Source organism: Zingiber officinale, chromosome 2B, assembly GCF_018446385.1.
Source record: "Zingiber officinale cultivar Zhangliang chromosome 2B, Zo_v1.1, whole genome shotgun sequence".
NCBI classification, from domain to species: domain Eukaryota; kingdom Viridiplantae; phylum Streptophyta; class Magnoliopsida; order Zingiberales; family Zingiberaceae; genus Zingiber; species Zingiber officinale.
In genome coordinates this window covers 98,460,524-98,469,126 of record NC_055989.1, presented here as the reverse complement: position 1 = coordinate 98,469,126, position 8,603 = coordinate 98,460,524, and positions in this window count along the sequence as shown.

Below are 8,603 nucleotides of genomic sequence, written 5' to 3'. Positions count from 1 at the left end.
CTTGCCCTTTAGTGACACTTGGCTCTTCTTCTTGGTCAATTTGGGGCACTTGCTCTTGTAGTGGCCATGTTCCCTACACTCAAAATATATAATATGATTTTTATTATTAATTGGAACATTTATACCTTCATGTGTACGGATGACACTTGATTCTCCATTTGATTTAGCTTGACTTGTGGAGTTGGAAGCTTCTTCATCCTCTTCTTTTCTTGACCCGGATGTGGAGGCTCCTTCTTGCTCCAGTGTCAATGATCTACACTCCCCCTCAATCCTAGAGGTGGAGGCTTCTTCATCTTCATCTTGTACATGGAACAAGTAGTATGCCCTCACCTTGCCCTCTTCATTGCAATCCTTTGAAGATGAAGCTTCTTGGACTTCTTCTTCGGAAGATGAGCATCTCTCACCTTTGGAATTCTCCTCCTCTTGGTCTTGCTCCAATGAGTCACCCTCTTTGGATTTTTCTTGGCTTAATACAATGGAGGGAATCTTATGAATCTTGGCCAATTTGCTCCATAGCCCTTTGACATCTTCAAAATCTCCAATTTGCTCCAAGATGTTGCTCGGTAATAGATTGACCAAAAGCTTGGTCACTTTGTCATTTGCCTCACATCTTTGGATTTGGTCTTGGCTCCACTTGCTCCTCTTGAGAATTTTGCCCTTTGAATTTCTTGGAGCCTCGAAGCCTTCCATTAGAGCAAACCATTGCTCTATCTCCATCATCAAGAAATTTTTGATTCTTGATCTCGAAGAATCGAAGATTGTAGATACATATGGTGGAGGCACCCTTGTGTCGAATTCAAGTCCGTCTTGGAATTCCATGTTGAAGTTGAGCTTGATGAATTCTTTGACTTGAAGAATTTTGCTCCAACTTCTTCACCCTCTAGCTCTTTGCCCCTTCCGGCGATGATTCCAGTGAAGAGCGGCCTCGCTCTAATACCACTTGTTGGGACCAAATATGTAGCTAGAGGGGGTGTGAATAGCTCGGCGATATCTCGTGCTCGTCGTTGCTTGTTTCTTCAAAGATATGCAGCGAAAAATACGAAGAAACACACACACAACGCTAACTCTAGGATTTACTTGGTATCCATCTCAAGAAGAGGTGACTAATCCAAGGATCCACACACTCACGCACCCTCCACTATAAAAACACTCCTTCTCGGTAACTACCGAAGGCGGAGAAGCCTTACAACCTCACAATACAACAATGAGAAAGAAGGAAGCAAAAATACAAATGAATTTTACAAGATTACAATGAAAACCCTAGCTTCTTCTTCTTGTTGTTGTAACTCGCCTCTTGACTTGGATGAGCCTCCAAGAACTGGCGGTGAGGAAGAAAAATCACTGTGGAGAAGCAGTCGTGAAGATCGGAGCTGAACCCTGTGAGTGATGGCGAAGGAATCGCACGCCAACGGCTTTATCCAGTGCCAACGGTCGGATCCCGATCGATTGGATTGCTCCCAATCTATCGGGGAGGCTTTAGATCGATCGGTCGATCTATCCAGAGCACCTCTGTGCTCTCAGGAAACGTCTGGATCGATTCACTGATCGATCCAGGGCTTATTGCGCAGAATCACACCTCCCAATCGATCGCTCGATCGATTGGGAGCTCTGGATCGATCGGCTGATCGATCCAGTGCTGTTCTGTGCGATTGCGAGCCTCTCCCAATCGATCCACCGATCAATTGGGAAGAATCTTGTCGCGGGGACTCACCCAATCGATCGGTCGATCGATTGGGCATGAGCCAATCGATCGGTCGATCGATTGGGCATGAGCCAATCGATCGGCTGATCGATCCAGCTCCTTGATTTTGCCCAAAATCAAGTCCAAAGTCCCCTAAACCAACATCCGGTCAACCATGACCTGTTGGTACATCATGCCTAGCATCCGGTCATCCTTGACCTGCTAGAGCTCACTCACCAAGTGTCCGGTCAATTCCTTTGACCCACTTGGACTTTTCTTCGTGCCAAGTATCCGGTCAATCCATTTGACCTACTTAGACTTTTTCTCCTCGTGCCAAGTATCAAGTCAATCCCTTTGACCTACTTGGACTTTCCAACACCAGATGTCTGATCAAACTTGATCCATCTGGATTTCCTGTGTCTGGCTTCAATCACCAGGACTTTCCTTCTGCCTAGCTTCACTCACTAGGACTTCTCATTTGTCTGGCTTCACTCACCAGGACTTTCCATACTGCCTAGCTTCACTCACTAGGACTTTCACCTAGCTTCACTCACTAGGATTTTTCCTTCTGCCTGGCTTCACTCACCAGGACTTCCAACTGCCTAACCTCCTAGTTAGGACTTTCACCTGGCTTCACTCACCAGGATTTTCCAATCAAGTATCCAGTCAACCTTGACCTACTTGACTCTCCTTCATAATCTCACCACATGAACAATTGCACCTGCAATCTCCATGTCTTGTCTCCATGTATTGTCAAACATTGAAACCCAAACATCAAGATTCAAGCTTGACCTGATTGTAGCTCAGTTAACCAGGTCAACTTTGACCTAGGGAATATTGCACCAACATTTATAACCTTAATGGAACAAGGATTTGAAATGATCCTAGTAGGAAAACTAACTTACTTCTTAAGATTATAAATTAAACAAACTAATGAAGGAAATTATATTTACCAACAAAAATACATAAAGGAATTACTTAAAAAAATTGGAATGGAAAATACCAAAGAAATAAAAACACCAATGACAACTAATACAATCCTAGATAGTGATCCAAATGGAAAACTCATAGATCTAAAGTATTATAAAAGTGTCACAGGCAGCCTTTTATACTTAACTACAAGTTGACTTTAAATTTTATTTGTAGTTAGTATGTGTACTAGATACCAAACCTGTACAAAAGAATCTCACCTAACAAATGTAAAAGGAATTTTAAGATATTTGAAAGTCACAACCAATGTAGGAATTTGGTATCCCAGAATATCTAATTTTTTGCTAATAGGTTACTCTGACTCAAATTATGTCGACTGTAAACTTGATCATAAAAGTATAAGTGGTGAATGTCAACTACTTGGACCATCACTTGTCAGCTAATTTAGTAGAAAATAACATTGTGTTGCTTTATCTACTACTGAAGCTAAGTACATAGCAATGGGTGAGTGTGTAGCACAATTATTATGGATGATGCATACATTAAAAGATTTTAAGTTAGAATATAAAAATATAAAAATACATATAGATAACATCAACTCAATCAGCTTAACTAAAAATCCAGCGCATCATTCTAGAACCAAACACATTGAAATCAAACATCACTTTATTAGAGATCACGTCACTAGATGAGACATTGAACTCGGCTATGTTGAGTCCAAGTCAAATTTAGCTGTCATCTTCACCAAACCACTACCAGAATCTGAGTTCAGTAATCTATGAAGAAAACTAGGAATGTGCCAATAGATTATGACTCTTACTATCAATTATTTTTTCCAATAATTTACAACTTATAGGAAAATTATTCACTTATGTTTTCCAAAATTTTCCATTTCTAGTGTTGTAAAATTATTTTAGCCTTAAACTAGATCAAATCAATATAAAGCATGATCCTATAGATCTAGGACTTGAGCATATCCCAAACACACTAGGCTTACCTTGATTGTGTATTCATAAACTTATAATTGTGTGTTGGTGCAGGGAGCACCAGATGATTGAACCTAAGTTTTGATTATGGAAAAGAATCCAAAGTTAAGGTTACTTGTTGTCTAACAAGTATGCATGAACTTGCAGGAAAGTCCTAAGTGTTCTTAGGCAAAAGTCCTAGTGAATTCTAAGCAGGTAAAAAACCCTAGGGGGAGGTAACTCTAGGTAAAGAAAAGTTCTATCTGTAGTTAGGCACAAAGTCCTAATCCGGGGGATTAGGCGAAGTCTTGGTGGGTCGAGCACTTTAGGCAAAATCCTAGAGTCGAGGACTCTAAGTGAAAATCCTGGTGGTCGTAGACCAGGTGGAAGTCTGGACGAGTTGTGGAGCAGACGTTCAGTATGAAGATCTGAAGTCTCTAACACTAAGCAAAAGTCCAAACGGTCTGGAGGACCGATCTGGCAAAAAGATAATTTCTCCTGAGAGGAGTAGGTAAGGACGTGTTCCCCATTGAGGGAACAGTAGGCATTAGTTCGACCTAGGGTTTTCGAAAATTTTGAAAGTCAGAACTGGACAGTCCGGAGGCTCTCAAATAATTTATTATTCATATTTTATTGTACTAATTTTTTTACAGGGTATATTTTATTTATGGACTAATATGCCTTACAGGAAGAGAGATGCACAAATAAATGCTCGGATGAACAGTGTCCGAGGTGCTTTCGAGGCTGTTGGAGGCGCCTCGGGTGCCTTAGCCTAAGCTTCGCGTGGAAGGGAGCTAAAACTGCCTTCCAGGCGCTTAGAGGCGCCTTGGACCAAGGATGGAAGGCACTTTCTAGGAGCTTGAAGGCGCCTTTGAATGGATGAAGTTCGTAGAAAGCGAGCTTATCGGCACCACGGATTTGGGGATAGAAATCCAAGTTGGAGACGCCTTCATCATCCCATAAAAGAGGGTCTCAAGTAGATGGTTTAATATGCTTGATTTTTACAATCTTTCTCCTACGCGCTGCTCCAAGAACAATTCTACTACTCCACGACGTGATTCCGACGACCGAGCAACGCAACTCCGGCGATCGAGCGACACAACTCTGACAACCGAAAGCTCAACTCTCCATATCCTAAAGTTGTCGGTATACTTTACTTGTTGCAAAATTGTACTTTAATATTTTTGTAATATTCGAACTGATAGTGGATTGTCAAATGAAAGTGATCAACGATTGCATGCCTTAGAGTAGGAGTCATTAAAGGCTCCGAACCAAGTAAAAACAAACTTGTTAGCATTGTTCTTTCTTTCGTTTATTCTTGCTCTTCCGCTGCGTTTTACTCTATTGTGTTTTTCGAAAAAGTGTGAAGAAGCCACGAGCGCTATTCACCCCCTCTAGCACGCATCGATCCTGCAAGTGTGAGATACATGGGCAGATTGCCTGGACTTAAGATACTTATATCAGTGCATCAACACAAGTTTGAGCATGAAATATCAAAAATTATAGTGATCAGGTTAAGTAATTCATTCTTAGTTAAACACTAACTGGATGCACTTACTTAACCCGACTAACCAAGTGAACACTACTATCTTCTGGTAGTTAATTAGTAACTAATGGTTAGACATTTAAGGATGATTTTCTAGATGGATGTTTTTTTACATACCAGGTCCAGGGGAGGTAATTTGAAACCAACTTTTAAACCTTCTTTTATCCATTATGAAAAGTTTTTGTGAAACACTTTTTGAAAAATTTAATAGTTAAAGTGTTTTGAAAATTACATTTCGAAATATTTCAAAAGCATTTCAAATATATTTCAAAAAGTATTTCAAAAATATGTCTAAGCATTTCAAAAAATATTTCTAAGTTAAAAATTCTCAACTTCTAGTCTAAAAATCCTTATTTAAAGCATTTTGAAAATAGCTTTCAAATTCTTATTAAAATACCTGAAACTCATTTTAAAATTACTACTTACCATAACTTTTGTGAATTTATGCTATGCCTTTACAATAAATTTTTTGAAAAATAATTGTTAAACTCTTAAAATTTTTATTTTGCAACATCAAGCTTTATAAAATTGAAAATATCTTGAAAGCTACTTTGAAAATTATTTGCAAAAGTTATCTTTATAAAATCATTTTATAAATGAAATTGGTTACATTTACTCCTTCCCCCGATAATCCTGAAAGTTTTTATTATGAAAATATTATTAATTTCCCTAATTACTTTACTTAGCATATTTTTCATCTATTGATTCATTCTTCTACTCATATTTTTGATAAATGTCAAAGGGAGAGAGTTAGAGTTTAAGTTAGAAAAATCACAATAACTTAACTCAAAATGATTAAGAGAACAAAACTAACTATCTGAAAAATCAGAATAACTTAACTCAAAATGATCAAGAGAACAAAACTAACTATCTCAATTTTTTGTTGCTTCTCTTGAAATCATTTTTATGTTTAATTGACATATATTTTTTCTAACTTAATTCAGGTTGTCATTACATTAAAAAATGAGAGATTGTTGGTGCAATTTGTACTAACGGTCTAACTCAGGTTTTGATGAATGACAAAGTGAGTTAAGTTATGTGCTATCGTGATCTAATGCATTTACTGAGTGCGCAGGTTTCAGGATGTTTGATTCCTGATTGGCAGTCAGGATATTTGATTCCTGATTAGTGAAGCTCGGATGTGTGATTTCGGTAAGTCAGGATATGTCATTCCCTATTGGAGAAGATCGGATGTACGATTTCGGCAAGTTGGGATGTGCGATTCCTGATTAGAGAAGACCTGATGTGCAATTTCGGCAAGTTGGGATGTGCAATTCTCGATGAGTGAAGACCGGATGTTCGATTTTGGTAAGTCAAGATGTTTGATTCTCGATGGATGAAGACCAGATGTGTGATTCGGGTAGGTCGGGATGTTTAATTCCCGAAGTTTAGATATGTGATTTCGGAGGTAACTCTACACCTGGTAAGTAGAGGTAAGTCACTAGAGGAGAGTGACTAAGTGAAAATGCATTCCTGTTCGAAGGGACAGTAGACGTCAATCCAATTTAGGTTCATTTTAGAAACCTAAATTGAGACCTTGACTAGATCCTGGTCTCGGGGAGACAGGATCTAATTACTACTCTTTATTATTACTCTGCTAACATTTATCTTGTAGGTTTATTAGACTAACACATTTTATAGGGCAAGAAAAGTACAAAAGGTCTCGGGTATTGTTCACCCGAGGCACCTTCCAAGTGATGGAAGGAACCTTCAAGCACTGAACACACTTTGGTACTGTTCATAAAAGACGCCTTCAGTGCATGGAAAATGTCTTCCATAGGATAAGGTATGGACCTTACCGCAGATAAGGCGCAGCTTGTTCGGTATCAAATTTGTTAGGTTGGAGGCTCCTTCAAGGCCTTTGGAGGCACCTTCCATACCCTTTATAAGGGGGACTCGACCAAGCTTCAAGACAGAATTGAAATACGAGCTACTGCGTGTCCATTTGAGGTTCCTACTGCTCCAACTTTCTGCTGTGACTTTGTTGCGAGGCTGTTGTGCTCGACTACTACTCCAAGGACTTTCGATCATGGCTAACAGACCGACATCAACACACGAGTGCTCTCACTTCAATCCCTACGTGTCAGAACAAAGTTGTTTCTTTGTAATTAATTACTGCTAAAGAACAAGTGTGGGGTATTGCATTTGTTCTAACTTTCCTTGTACTCGATTCCCTCTTCTAGAGGTACTAGAAGAGGCATTTTAATGGATTACCCATCGAAAGGTCCGCGGGACTTGAGTTTTAGAGTAGGAGTCGCCGAAGACTCTGAACTAAGTAAAACTGACCGTGTTTTCTTATGTTCTTTTTCTTACTTAATTTTCACTGTGCGCACTTTGTTTTTAAAATCGTAAAGAATGAATTTTTAAAACTACGTGATTCACCCCTCCTCTCAAGTGCAATTCGATCCAATAGACCGGACCAATGAATTTTAATACAACTAACATTGTTTTATCTTATTATTTTATATCTATTGTGCTAACTCAATGTTACAGATAAGTCTTAGTAGATCAGATTGATCAAACACTAAGTAGGACCAGAGAAAGTCTAAATATGTCTGAAGGACTAGATGTTTGGCATGTAAGTGGAGGTAAGCACCGGAGGAGAGAGATCTAGTGAGGACTCATTCCCCATTGAGAGAACAGTAGAAGCTGGTCCAACTTAGATCTATTTTGGAAGTCTAAGTTGAGACCATGATTAGATTCTGGTCTCAATAAGATAGGATCTAAGTCATAAATATATTTTATTCACGTACTAATTGTAGGATCGATGCACGTGAGAGGGGTGGGAGGGGGGATGAATCACATGTATTTTAGAAAACTCATTCTTTTTCAGTCTTATAAAAGCAAGTGCGCAGCAGAAAATGATAAAACAAGGCATGATTGGTTTACTTAGTTCAAAGCCTTCAGCGACTCCTACTCTGAGACACAGGTCCTTCAGACCTTTTCGATAAGTAATCCACTAATCAAATGCTTCTTTACAAAAAATATGTTGGTAACAAGACTACCAACTTTTAAATATAATGTGTAGAAAGAAAGCAAGAATAAAAAATAACAACTACATGTTACCCAAATCTAGGCTTGTTTGAGAACATAGCGATGTCGTGTCATTCTTACGTCGTTGAGGCTTGAATGCGGCAGAGTAGTAGTGTACAATCCGAGTAGTCGAATGGTCAAGGAAGCACATAAATAAGTTGTATATCAGTTGATTCTTTGTGATGCTAAATAGGGCTTTTAAAGATTGTTGAGGGCACCTCCAACCTCATCTGGGATGCCTCCAACCTTAAATTTAATCTCGTAAACTTCGGCCTCTTATCAGCTCGGACACTTATGATTTCTATCGACGCAAGGACGCTTCCAAACCATCTGAGACACCTCCAATGCACTCCGAGGCACCTCCACACAGCTCCAGGGTGCCTCCACACCATGAAAGTTTATCCGTAAACTTTATTGTTCATGTAATTCCCTTAGGTTAAGGTTGACC